The sequence below is a fragment of the Pinus tabuliformis genome, chromosome X (assembly GCF_031772625.1).
Source record: "Pinus tabuliformis cultivar Carrire ecotype Pingquan chromosome X, CPIR1, whole genome shotgun sequence".
In the NCBI taxonomy this organism is placed as follows: Eukaryota; Viridiplantae; Streptophyta; class Pinopsida; order Pinales; family Pinaceae; genus Pinus; species Pinus tabuliformis.
Genome location: NC_142308.1, coordinates 1,142,948,112 through 1,142,961,380, shown reverse-complemented (window position 1 = coordinate 1,142,961,380; position 13,269 = coordinate 1,142,948,112).

Genomic DNA, 13,269 nt, shown 5'->3' with positions numbered 1-13,269 from the left:
GTGGTATAACACTTCCTTCCATACAGCAACAAAAATGACCCCATTTATGGCACTTTATGGGTATCAACCACCATCCATCACATCATATTTAAGAGAAAATTCTAAGGTTCAGGCAGTGGAACATCACATCGAACATCAACAACAAGTCCTCCAACTCTTAAAGGATAACCTCGTGTTGGCACAAAATAGAATGAAACAACAGGCAGATCAACATCGCAGTGAAAGAAGTTTTGATGTAGGTGATTGGGTATTCCTACGGCTACAACCATATAAGCAAATGTCCCTAAAGCAAGCTAAGAAGGATAATAAATTATCACCAAAGTATTATGGTCCGTACAAGGTGTTGCAAAAGATTGGTACTATGGCATACAAATTGGAGCTTCCTGCAGCTTCTCGATTGCACCCAGTTTTCCATGTTTCATGTTTAAAGAAGGTTATAGGCGACAAGCTCCCAGTTCAAACAATATTGCCAGAACTTGACGAGGAAGGAAAAATTATATTGGAACCGGAAGCAGTCACAGAAACAAGAACTCGACAGCTACGAAATCGATCAATTTCAGAGTATCTTATCAAGTGGAAGAACTTATCCGCTGAAGATTCCACATGGGAGGATGAGAATTTTATGCAGAAGTATCCAGAACTACTCAAGCGTTGAGGACAACACTTTTTTGAAGGAGAGGGGCATGTTGGGTCCCTATAATACTAGTGATTACCCCATTACTATTGTAGTTATACCCCTTATTTATATTGTTGTGCCCCTATTACCCCATATTGTTATTTCTGTGCCCCATAGAATCCCTCTATTGTTATTTTTGTGGCTTTATATTATTATTGTTAGGTCGGCTGGATTATATTGTGACTCCTTAGACTCCTATATATAGAAAGGAGGTTTTGTCATTTGTATCATCGAAGAATTGTTCATTTATGTAATGTAAAGGAGGTTGCCCCCTCGAAGAGGCTGAATTCTAAGGCGTTGATCTTTCTTTTCTATCTTTTCTTGAGCCGGTTTCATAACATTGACCAACCATCGGGAGAGGCAAGTGCAACAGGTACACCAATCACTAGTAAAAATGAAATAGCAATTAATGAAAACACAACCCATTGGAAAGCAATAGTCATGGTTGTGATCTTACAAGCTCCCAACAGATTGAATATAATATACCATTCTATCCCCAATTTTCAATTATGATCAAATGCACTATGTAAAGGAAAGGATTTGACCATAAATTGATCAAGCTTTCAAACTTTTTCAATTTGATATTTGAGTGTGAGAGGAGAGGGAAATTCATTTCCTTTTTTTTCCATTCCAGATGATGAAAAATCATCATATGTCACAGGTATAGTTGGTATCGACCCGACTTTATGCTTATAGTTAAGGATTATCCGAAGGGGTAGAATAGAAGCTGTCCCCAAGAGAGATGGCCGAGTGGTTAATGGCTCCGGTCTTGAAAACCGGTATAGATAAAAAAAAATATTGAGGGTTCAAATCCCTCTCTCTCCTTTTGTTTTTCAACAATTGCATTTACCGGTCCAATAAAAAAAAAGAGAATAGCTCGGCTGCATATAGCCAAGCTACAAGGATCCAGTTGGAAAAAGAGTATTTGAAAAGACTCCTATCCCGCCGATATGGGAGATAGATGTAATGAAATTGAATTGATTTTCTTCCATCTGGTTTGATATATTCTTTCAGTTAAGAGGAGTCATGGAAAGGACAGGTTCGAAATCACGATCAATCCCTTTCTCAAATCCTACTATAGCTACACGAGCCCTTCCCGCATGCCACAAATGACCTACGAAGAAGAAAAATCCTAGAACGAAATGGGAGGTGGATAACCAACTTCGGGGAGAGACATAATTCACCGCATTGATTTCGGTAGCTACACCACCCACAAAATTTAAAGAACCTAAAGGAGCATGAGTCATATATTCTGCTGAACGTCGTTCCTGCCAAGGCTGTATGTCTTTTCTCAACTTGCTCAGATCCAAAACATTAGGGCCCCTTAGGGGTTCCAACCAAGGAGCACAGAGATCCCAAAAACGCATTGTTTCCCATCCAAAGATAATTTCTCCAATCAGAGAATGCATAAGGTATTTACCTAAACCAGTAGGTCCTTGGGTAGACCCCACACTAGCTCCAAGACGTTGGTCTCTAACTAAAAAAGTAAACACTTGAGCTTGAGAGGCTTCTGGGCCAGTGGGCCCATAAAATTCACTGGGATAAACGGTATTGTTGAACCAAACAAAACAACAAGCAATAAAACCAAAGAGGGATAGAGTCGCTAAACTATAGGACAAATAAGCTTCTCCGGACCATACAAATGCACGACGAGCCCATGCAAAGGGTTTGGTTAAGATATGCTAGATACCATCGAAGATACAAATGGAACCTAACCATACATGTCCTCCAATTACATCTTCTAGATTGTCCATGCTAACGATCCATCCTTCTCCTCCGAAAGGAGATTTCAGTAAATAACCAAATATAGCACTTGGGTTAAGTGTCGGGTTCGTAATTTTTCTTACATCTCCACTGCCGGGAGCCCAAGTATCATATACACCTCCAAAATACAAAGCTTTTAGCATTGGAAGAAAGGCACCAACACCTAGCAAGATTAGGTGAATACCCAAAATTGTGGTCATTTTGTTTCTATCTTTCCATACATAGCCAAAGAATGGAAAAGATTCTTCTATAGTTTTGGGTCCTATAAGTGCATGATAAATACCACCAAAACCTAAAACCATAGAAGAAATTAAGTGAAGTACCCCAGATACAAAATATGGAAAAGTGCCCATGATTTCCCCACTAGGACCGACTCCCCATCCTAGAGTAGCTAGATGGGGAAGCAGAATCAATCCTTGTTCATACATAGGTTTTTCCAGTACGAAATGAGCCACTTCAAATAGGTTCATTGCTCTGGCCTAGAATACAATTAATCTGGCATGAGCCACGTGAGACCCAAGCAATTTACCCGACAAATTGATAATTTGGGCATTACCGGCCCACCAAGCGAAACCAGTGGTTTCTCGATCACGACCAGCTAAAGCTATAGTTCCATTAAAGAGCATTTCCATGGGGTAGGACCTCCTCAGGGAATATAAGGTTTTCATGAGGCTGATCTTGAGTTGCCATCCAAGCACGAATACCTTCGTCCAAGAGAATATTTTTTGTGTAGAAAGTCTCAGATTCAGGATCTTTTGCTACATGGATCTCCTGGGAAACAAAATCATAGGCACATAAGTTTAGAGCTAAACCAACTACTCCAATGGCACTCATCCATAAAATGGTCACTAGCACAAATAACATGAAGAAATGTAACCAACATTTATTGGAAAAGTTAACCCCAAAAATCTGGGACCATAAGCGGTTAGCAGTGACCATGGAATAAGTCTCTTCGGCTTGAGTCGGGTTAAAAGTGCTCGATCGGTGAGCTATTATGCACTCTTTCAAGGTTGGCTACTTCTAAGTAAACCTCCTGGCTGTCTTTGCACTCGTACTTACTTCATCACTGAGCAGTCATTTAGGGGCCTTAGCTGGTGATCTGGGTTGTTCCCCTCTCGACGATGAAGCTTATCCCCCATTGTCTCACTGGTTGACCCTTACCCCCTTTTATTGGGGTAATCTAGTATTCAGAGTTTGCCTCGATTTAGTACCGCTCTTACAACCCGTACCAAAACAGTGCTTTACCCCTAGATGGTCCAGTCAACTACTGCGCCTCAACGCATTTCAGGGAGAACCAGCTAGCTCTGGGTTCGAGTGGCATTTCATCCCTAACCAAAACTCATTCGCTGATTTTTCAACATCAGTCGGTTCGGACCTCCACTTAGTTTCACACAAGCTTCATCCTGGTCATTGATAGATCACCCAGGTTCGGGTCCATAAGCAGTGATAATTGCCCCATGAAGACTCACTCTCGCTACGGCTCCGGTGGGTTCCCTTAACCAGGCCACTGCCTATAAGTTGCCGACTCATTCTTCAACAGGCACGCGGTCAGAGATCTAATTTTCCTCCCACTGCTTGGGAGCTTATGGTTTCATGTTCTATTTCACTCCCCGATGGGGGTTCTTTTCACCTTTCCCACACGGTACTACTTCGCTATCGGTCACCCAGGAGTATTTAGCCTTGCATGGTTGTCCTTGCTGATTCACATGGGATTCCATGTGCCCCATGCTACTCGGATTAGAGAATAAGCCAATAGTGCTTTCGACTATTGGACTCTCACCATCTAGGGTGCAGGACTCAACCGCTTCACCTAGCAGCATAGAGCTTATATTGTGCTCTCCCACAACCCCATTTTCACGGTTTAGGCTGCTCCCATTTCACTCGCTGCTACTACGGGAATTGCTTTTTCTTTCTACTCCTCTAGCTACTAAGATGTTTCAGTTCACTAGGTTGTCTCTTGCATGCCCATGGATTCAGCAACAGTGAAAAAGGTTAACCTATTCGGGAATTTCCGGATCTATGCTAATTTTCAACTCCCCGAAGCATTTCGTCGCTTACCATGCCCTTCCTCTTCTCTGGGTGCCTAGGTATCCACCGTAAGCCCTTCCTCATTTGAGCCTCGTCATTCAAGGTTATGCCATCCTAAGGTGCTACCAAATGGAAAAATATTATCAACGTCCATGAACGATAAATCATAAATAAAACTACCGGATCTGAATAATATCGTGGTATCATATACCATTTACCATTTAGGATCACGGGCTAGAGATAAGTGGACTCGAACTGCTAACATTCACCACAGGGTAAACCACTATCTCTCAGGCCTCCCCAACTAGATTCTATCATAGAGGCCAACAATAGATGATAACTCCCCCCCGAACACAGCTCACAACTTTCATCGTACTGTGCTCTCCAAAGAGAAACTCTTCCAAACAAGTGCTGAGTTGAAATCCCATTTTAGGGATTCTTGTAGTTCTAGGCTATCCAGCTACAAGAGAACTAGGAATGGAGAGATCTCCCCTTTTTCCACCCGACTCTTTGGTCCTAAGAATGATTGCCCTTCTTCGACCCTTCCTATCCAACTGGAGCAGACAGCTAATGCATTCTCCACTGTGGGTATATGGTCGATCTGTGACCCCTGGATGTCTTTGGCACCCTTGGGGTGATCTCGTAGTTCCTACAGGGTGGAGACGATGGGGTTGGTCCATGGCATGGATTTTCCTTTTACCACATTTTGTTCAAAGGGTTGAAGGGAGATAGTACATCAAGCTGTTTGCAAGGGCCAACTTGATCCTCTTCCCTAGGGATCCCAGATGAAGTAACCCTAGGAGAGCCACCGACTTCAACTATCGCCCATGTACGATCTATATTAGAACTAACCAACCACCCACTCTACCTTCTCTACATTCTTGACAACCCATCTTTCTTTGTCTCTGTAGAGTTTTTCAGTGGCATGTTTCGGTCCTATTCCCCATTATTGAGAAAAAGTAAGCCACCGGTTCAAGTAAAAGATACTATCATTACCACTTAGATGATTAGACATCCAACCCGTAATCACAATGACCCAATTGCAAGAGCGGAGCTCTACCAACTGAGCTATATCCCCTGTACTTGGACCAAGTGGTCCATACATGAAAAAAAAAATAATAAGAAACTTTTGCTTTTTCTTCCTACGATTTCCCTTGGCACAGTTGGGCTATCCTGGACTTGAACCAGAGACCTCGCCGATGAAGTAAATCCTCGCACCTGTGATACTATCCAATCAACTAATTGGAAGAGAATCAATAGATTCTTTTTCAGGATCGATTCATCCTTCCCAAATGCAGCATACAACTTCCTCTTCATTGTATTGTGCTCTCCAAGTGTGCTTGTTCCCCTTTTGTTTTTATTTGCTCACCGAGCCAACGACAAGAAAATGGAAATCACTTTTGATGAGAAAAGGAGGCATTGAAAGACCCTCCTGCCCCAACCCTGGGACACTCCAAGATCCTTTTTCAAACCTGCTCTACTCCCATGTGAGGAGATGGATAAAGACATCCCATCCATTGCACTGATCCAAGGGTTGTTTGTAGTGGGGGGTCGAAGACCAAGGAGTTATTTTTATTTACACCAAGCATTCTTCTATTCTTATGACTAGATCCAATCTACTAGGCCCTACGAAAAATGAATTGATAGAATTTGATTTCGCGTTATTCCTTTAGGGAATATTGAGGAGATCTTATCGATTGTTGTTTCCTACGGACCTCCAAAGCATGAAAAGGCTCGAATGGTATGATCCATCCATCACCTTACCTAGAATGAAAAGGGTGATCCCGTAGTTCTTGGTGAAGATGCGTTGTTAGGTGCTCTATTTTCCACATCTAGGTTGAACTTCAACCTGTGCTCGAGAGACAGCCATCCATAGACTGATAAGGGATGTATGGATTCTCAAGAAGAGAGGATCCGAGGTGGATAACCACCGGCACTCCTAGACCACCCAGATCCACAAATGAATAGAAAGTTAAATCTGTATTCGATCTCACCTGAATCGCCCCATCTATCCTCCTGAGGATAAGTTCAGTTCCAAACCTCGGTTCGAACAAATAAGTGGAGTAGGCCATGCTAATGTGCCTTGGATGATCCACATCTCCGGGTTAGTCACTGAAGAGCACATTGAACTATGCATGTGACTGAGAGCCTTCACAACCCACGCACAACGACGCGATTATCAGGGGTGTGCTCTACTGCTGAGCTAATAGCCCATTGTGTAGGCCTCTGGGTATGGAGACCTGCCCCTACACCAACACCAATATATTGGAAGAACCAATATAGCAAATAAGCTAATAGCCCATTGTGTAGGCCTCCCGGGGATGGAGGCCTCAATATATCCAAAATAGCATAAGAGAAACCCTAACTCTTTTTTTTGCTACCCCATGTCCCTTCCTGGGTGGCAACATGGGGAGGCAAATGGGAGATGGGATTCTATCAACTTGTTCCGACCTAGGATGATAAGCTCATGGTTTCACTTCACTGTTGAGACTCGAAAGAATACTTCCATCTACGAGCTTTACTCAGATGTGAGTCCTTCCATAAGCAGTGTCAAACAAAGAAGCCCAAAAAGCATTAGCTCTCCCTGAAAAGGAGGTGATCCAGCTACACCTTCCAGTATGGCTACCTTGTTACAACTTCACTCTAGTTACTAGCCCAGCCTTCGGCATCCCCCTCCTTACGGTTAAGGTAATGACTTGGGGCATGGCCAGCTCCCATAGTGTGACGGGCGGTGTGTACAAGACCCGAGAACGGATTCACCGTCATATGGCTGACCGACGATTACTAGTGATTCCGGCTTCATGCAAGCGAGTTGCAGCCTGCAATCCGAACTGAGGCCGAGTTTTTGAGGTTAGCTTGCCCTCACGAGGTCGCGACCCTTTGTCCCGGTCATTGTTGGATTTGATAGGAACAGAATCACGCTCTGTAGGATTTGAACCTACGGCATAAGGTTTTGGCAACCTACGTTCTACCGAATTGAACTAAGAGCACTTTCTTTAATATTCGGAGATAAAAGAAAAATACCTTTTGTTGATACTCTTAGAGCAAAATACTTTCACATCAAATACGATTCAATTATTTGATGTTCTCGTCGAATCGATATCAAATTATCTTTCGTTCCTTTCTTTCCATAGAAAAGAAGGGAAAGGTAGGGATGATAGGATTTGAACCTGCGAATTTTTGTACCCAAAACAAACACGCTACCAAGCTGCACTACATCCCTTCTAATCATTAGAAAATGTTATTTTAATTTTATTTTATAGAATTAGAAATTTGTTTCCCACATTTTTCCACCTTCATTTCTCTTCGGTTTCGTGAGTGAAAAGACTTTATACATGTAGGGTCTATTATCTAGAATATCACTATTCATTATGGTGATGAAACATCTTTTTCCTTTTCTATAAATAGGACCACAGCCCAGATCACATTATATATATATATATATATATTCATCAGTTCCGAGTTTTCTCTAGGATTCATAACTATTTATACGGTTGAATCACTTACACATTATGATCAATAAGGAGAATTTACAATGCAAGATCTAAAGACCTATCTTTCCACAACGCATGTGTTAGCTATTTTATGCGTCAGTTTTTTAGCCGGCCCATTGATAGAAATCAATCATTTTTTTCCAGATGCTCTTATTCTTTCCTTTTTTTAATTTTTTTCCTCCCCTTAAAGCCAAGGGAAAAAAGATTGTGCTAGATTGACTTCTCCTACCTCTTGGAGAAATTAGTGCATTCAGCCCCAAAAAGGATCTAAGTTTAGGACTGGAAGGGGGTAGAATTTAAGTATAAATATCGATCTAAAGATTCTTTCCACATTCAATTTTGTAAGTAAATCTGAAAACTCACTCTTGATCAATCATTTTTTTACTTTCAAATGTTTCACCGTAGGATCTTTGGCTATCAACTTCTATCCCTTTTTCCCTGTTTCTTTTTGAGGTCGAAAAGCAAAACCCAATATTTAGAGTAAGTTTATGGCCAAGATCGGAGAGATAAGAGTAACAATTACTTTGGAGTGCACTATTTGTACCCAAGATAGTGTTTATAAAAGATTCCCGGGGATTTCTAGATATACGACTCGGAAAAATCGACGCAATACACCTATTTGATTGGAATCAAATAAGTTTTGTCCCTATTGTTACAAGCATACCATTCATGGAGAGATAAAAAAAAGAGATTAAACGTACTACTCCTACCCATGGATAGGAATAAATCATAGATATAAAAAGAAATGGTATTTCAACAAGATCTTTAATGGAACAATATTTTAAAAAGATTTGGAATAAATAGTATTCAAAAGGTTCGTGAAACAAACTATGGATAAACCCAAGAAATCTTTTCGTAGACATTTGAAACCAATTTGCATATATTTGAAACCAATTCGTAGATATTTGAAACCAATTCGTAGACATTTGTCACCTATTAGGTCGGGAGATCGAATCGATTATAAAAATATGAGCCTAATTAGTCGATTTGTTAGTGAGCAAGGAAAAATATTATCTGGCCGAGTGAATAGATTAACTTCAAAACAACAACGTCTAATGACTAACGCTATTAAATGAGCTCGTATTTTATCTTTGTTACCTTTTATTTATAATGAAAACTAATTTGATCCATGGGAAATAAGCCTACTCCTTAATCAAATTGGAGCTGGAATATCTATTCGATAAAGATGCAGATCTTGAGTCTATTGTTGAAAAAGTAAACAGGATTTCATTTTTGGAAAAGAATTGGATTGAATTCTTTTCGTTCATTTCCAATCCAATATGAAAAAACTTTTCAATATTTCAACCTTCCAGAGGGAATTCTCCGGGAGAATCTGTTCTATCCATTCCATCTTTACCTATTTATTTCATCTATACCTAACCTATTTCATCATACGATAATTTGTTCAAGATGGTGGAAAAGAAATTACTATCTAATACAGCTATTAGTGCAAGTGTTTTATGATTTGGAAGCAATTGCCTCTTGTACAAATATTGGATGAATCTATTATAAGGAACCCCATTGGCACGAGTTGCTGCATTGATCCGTGTAATCCACAAACGACGAAGATCTCTCTTGCGTTTACCTCTATCTCGGTGGGCGGAAACTAAGGCTCTAGCTTTCCGTTAGTTAGCAGTTCAAAAAAGTTTCGAATGGGCCCCTTGAGAGCCTGATACAAATGCAAGAATTTTTTTCCGATGTTTTCGAGCTATATATCCATGTTTCACTCTGGTCATTGAAGTTTACTCTCATGAATCGCTAATATTTTTCTCAGTTAGTCATTTGTTTTGTTTGGTCCATTGAGAATAACACTGATTCTTGTTATTTAGAAAATAAAAGTTCCAATGGCTTTTGCTACTGCAACCTTCCCAACCATAATTCCCTTTGGATAGGCATCTTCTTGGTAGGCAAGGACTAGGACCTTGTACTGAGAATGAGAAAAAATCATGGGTTTCATCGTTTCTATGGTTCTTTCTCCAACGGTAAGGTCCTCTCTATATGCCGGAGCCTTTTATTCATTTATGAAATATGAGATGAGTATGTTATCGGTAACTTGTATGGTTTACCATCTCCAGCTCTACTCTTGAATCATTAGGTAATAAATACTCTCATTACAAGATACATTAATAAAGTAACGACATGTAATTCTAGGGTTGGCCAGGTAGCTGACCCTGTTGTTCTGTTCTCACGGCAATATGAGCATAAACTTTATGCTTCTTCAATTCGCATGATTTCCCCACTCAATGGATTGATGACCATTCGCTACCAATGAGGAATTTATTTTCATCCCACATCAAGGTGATTGGATTTGCACCAACGGAAACCATAAATTTCATCCCCGATAAGGTTAGATGATGGATCTTTACTTGATTACAGCGGGAAAATTCTTCTGTTATTTCGTTGTAAGAATTTCCCAGTTTGTTTAAGTTTCTAATCCAAACGAGTCGCACATACACCCTAGCACATTCTCCTTTACGTTGAGGACATCCTCGAAGAGCAAGAGATTTTTTTCTATTCTCTATTAGTTGTCTTGCATTTCTAATAAGTTGTTGAAAATGCGAGAAAATGAATGTTGGGTTCTTGGAATAGTTCAAATTATTTTGATAATAAGAAATTTGATCTGTTCTACTGAGAAGGTCTATGGTTTGAGCCCATATAGCCCTATACATTCCACTAAGTGATACTATTTATATATATCCCCTCATAGTTTGTCCCTATGACTTGGCCTTGAAAAGTCTTTCAAATCATATCAATCTCATGTCCTTATCGAGATTGATGGATGGGAACGTTGGACCAGAGCAGGCATATTAGTATTTTGGATCGATCGATATTGATTCGATACCAGATGATCAAACTTATAAACTATTTTTATTTTTTTTTATCACTAGTTCTTCGAAAAATTCGAGAGTTCTCTCGAATATCATATGTTCCAAGCAATCCATAGAGCAATCAAAGTATCGATCAGACATGTGAATTTTAGCTCCATCCAAATGCAACGCATTACTTTGGGGTTGAACAAAATTTTTGTTCAATCGAAAATCCTGGATGTATCTATCCCTTTGCTAAATATCGGGGCGAAGATCTTGATCAACTAGGATTCTCTACAATAAGTTATGTGCGGTAAATCGAGCCTATTTTTGAACCATAGAAGTGGCAAGTACGATGGATATTCTGAATACCTGGGCAAAGAAATTCTCTGGAGTTGATCCATCCTAGCTAAAGGTAAACCTTTGGTTCGTTCTCTTTCTTCACCTAAGATCATCACATGGTTTTTGAGACCCAAGATTTTCATATTGGGACAAACACTCTTCCTTGCCTCTAGTTCCATTCTGTTAACATATCACAAAAATGCAATCTACCGGCTATGCATATTAGATCTACATCTAGACCAACGTTTGCTTGAATCTACCCCACTATTTTATAGAATACACATATTTCATGGAATTCGTTCTGGAACAAACAATAGAATAAAGAAGTCCGTTGGGTTGGGATGAAAGAAAGAAACTATTACCCCTTGTCTAGAAATTATGTGGACAGTGACCCAAAAGAAGCTGCTTTCTGCCCCATTACAAATAGATCTCTACGCGGCAATAGATCTGTCCGAAATGATTTTATATCATTGTGAGATGAGTGGACTCATCTCATAACGAACTTATACGTGAAAGATTTGATACGTTCCATGGATCGATTGACGCCTACCAATTCTGTTCGCTTGACCTAAACTTTCAAACAAATTAATTGAACGACAACAATCAAATTTATATTTGATTCATCTAATGTTCACTATCTCCGTCGATAGATGAGCCTTTAAATTTGTATCTTTGTCCCATAACCTGCATAATAATATAACAAAGAACTTGATTGTATCCTAACCGTGCATGTAAGATAACAAAATTTTCCAGATTGGAAAACCCTATACCTTCTAATATGAGAAGGAAGGATAAAAGTTCAAATGGTCTAGATTCATCAAATCTGAATATACGATAAGCGAATAGGGTCGAACTTGTCGACACAGCCACAACCTTGATCATTTTAAACAACGACTCTCAATCAAATACCCTACCCAGAGTTGTTCAGATGGACAAGATCTTAGTATCAAGATAAAACATACAATAAATATCAAGATAGATATCGATCTATTCCATTTACACCGAACCATTTTAATGGTTATGGCCCGTTCGTTACAACTCGAATAACGTGGGATCTACCGAACCAATCTGCAAAACTGTGTTAGTTGAAAACTAAGATCTAATAGGGAAAAACAATAATTATCGCCCATGAGTGAATAGACAATGGATCAATACGAAAGAAGAAAGATTCTTCTTTCACGTTGAAAAGAATGGAGGGAAGATGGGATCGGGATATTTCTCCAGGAGAAATACGAAATACTTCATATTTATCACATATTTGATAATAAGCCATACAACTTGTGTGAGAGTTGAGAGTTAGTCATCGATCTTGATTTGATCCCTTATCAGAGGTCACCGACCCACATAAGAACAAACATTAGCTCGTTTTTTATTCTTGGAAGAAATGACTGTAGATAGATAAATTGGTTTTTCCGGGGCGGACGTAACCAAGTGGACCAAGGCAGTGGATTGTGAATCCACCACGCGTGGGTTCAATTCCCGTCGTTCGCCTCATAAAAGAAGATAAAAAACAGACTGGATCCGAATCTGATTTGTTGTCATTTTCATATTTCAGTGAAAATATTTCTATCTATGTAATAGAAATGGACACCCGAGCCCTCTTTCTTCATGGGAAACATGAGTGCTTTATCGGACTTGAACAGATGACTTACGACTTACCATGGTGTTACTCTACCGCTAAGTTAAAAGGCCCCCCTCATCATATATGAATGAGTGAGTCTACTATGGTAGATGGACAACAAGTTGGATATAGATGATCCATCTATCTTTATAGATATCAAGTTGAGAACATATATTATAGTAGCTCATAAGGTAAGGATCGCTATACTGGAAACTACGGGCTGAGCTGATACGAAGGGAATGGAGACAAGTTATGCCTGAGAGCATTTGATGAAATATGTCCATATTTCTAGATGAGCCAAAGGCTCAACGGATAAGGTCCTATTGTAATTACTTGAAATGCGTTTGGATAATATTCTTTTTTGATTGGGTATGGCTCCCACCATTCCCAGAGCTAGACAATTAGTGAATCATGGACATATCTGGGTCAATGACCATATGGTAGATATACCAAATTACCCTTGCAAACCTCAAGATGTGATTACTATAAGAGATCAACAAAGATTGAGAGCTAAGAATATGGAGCCATTCCAGTTTA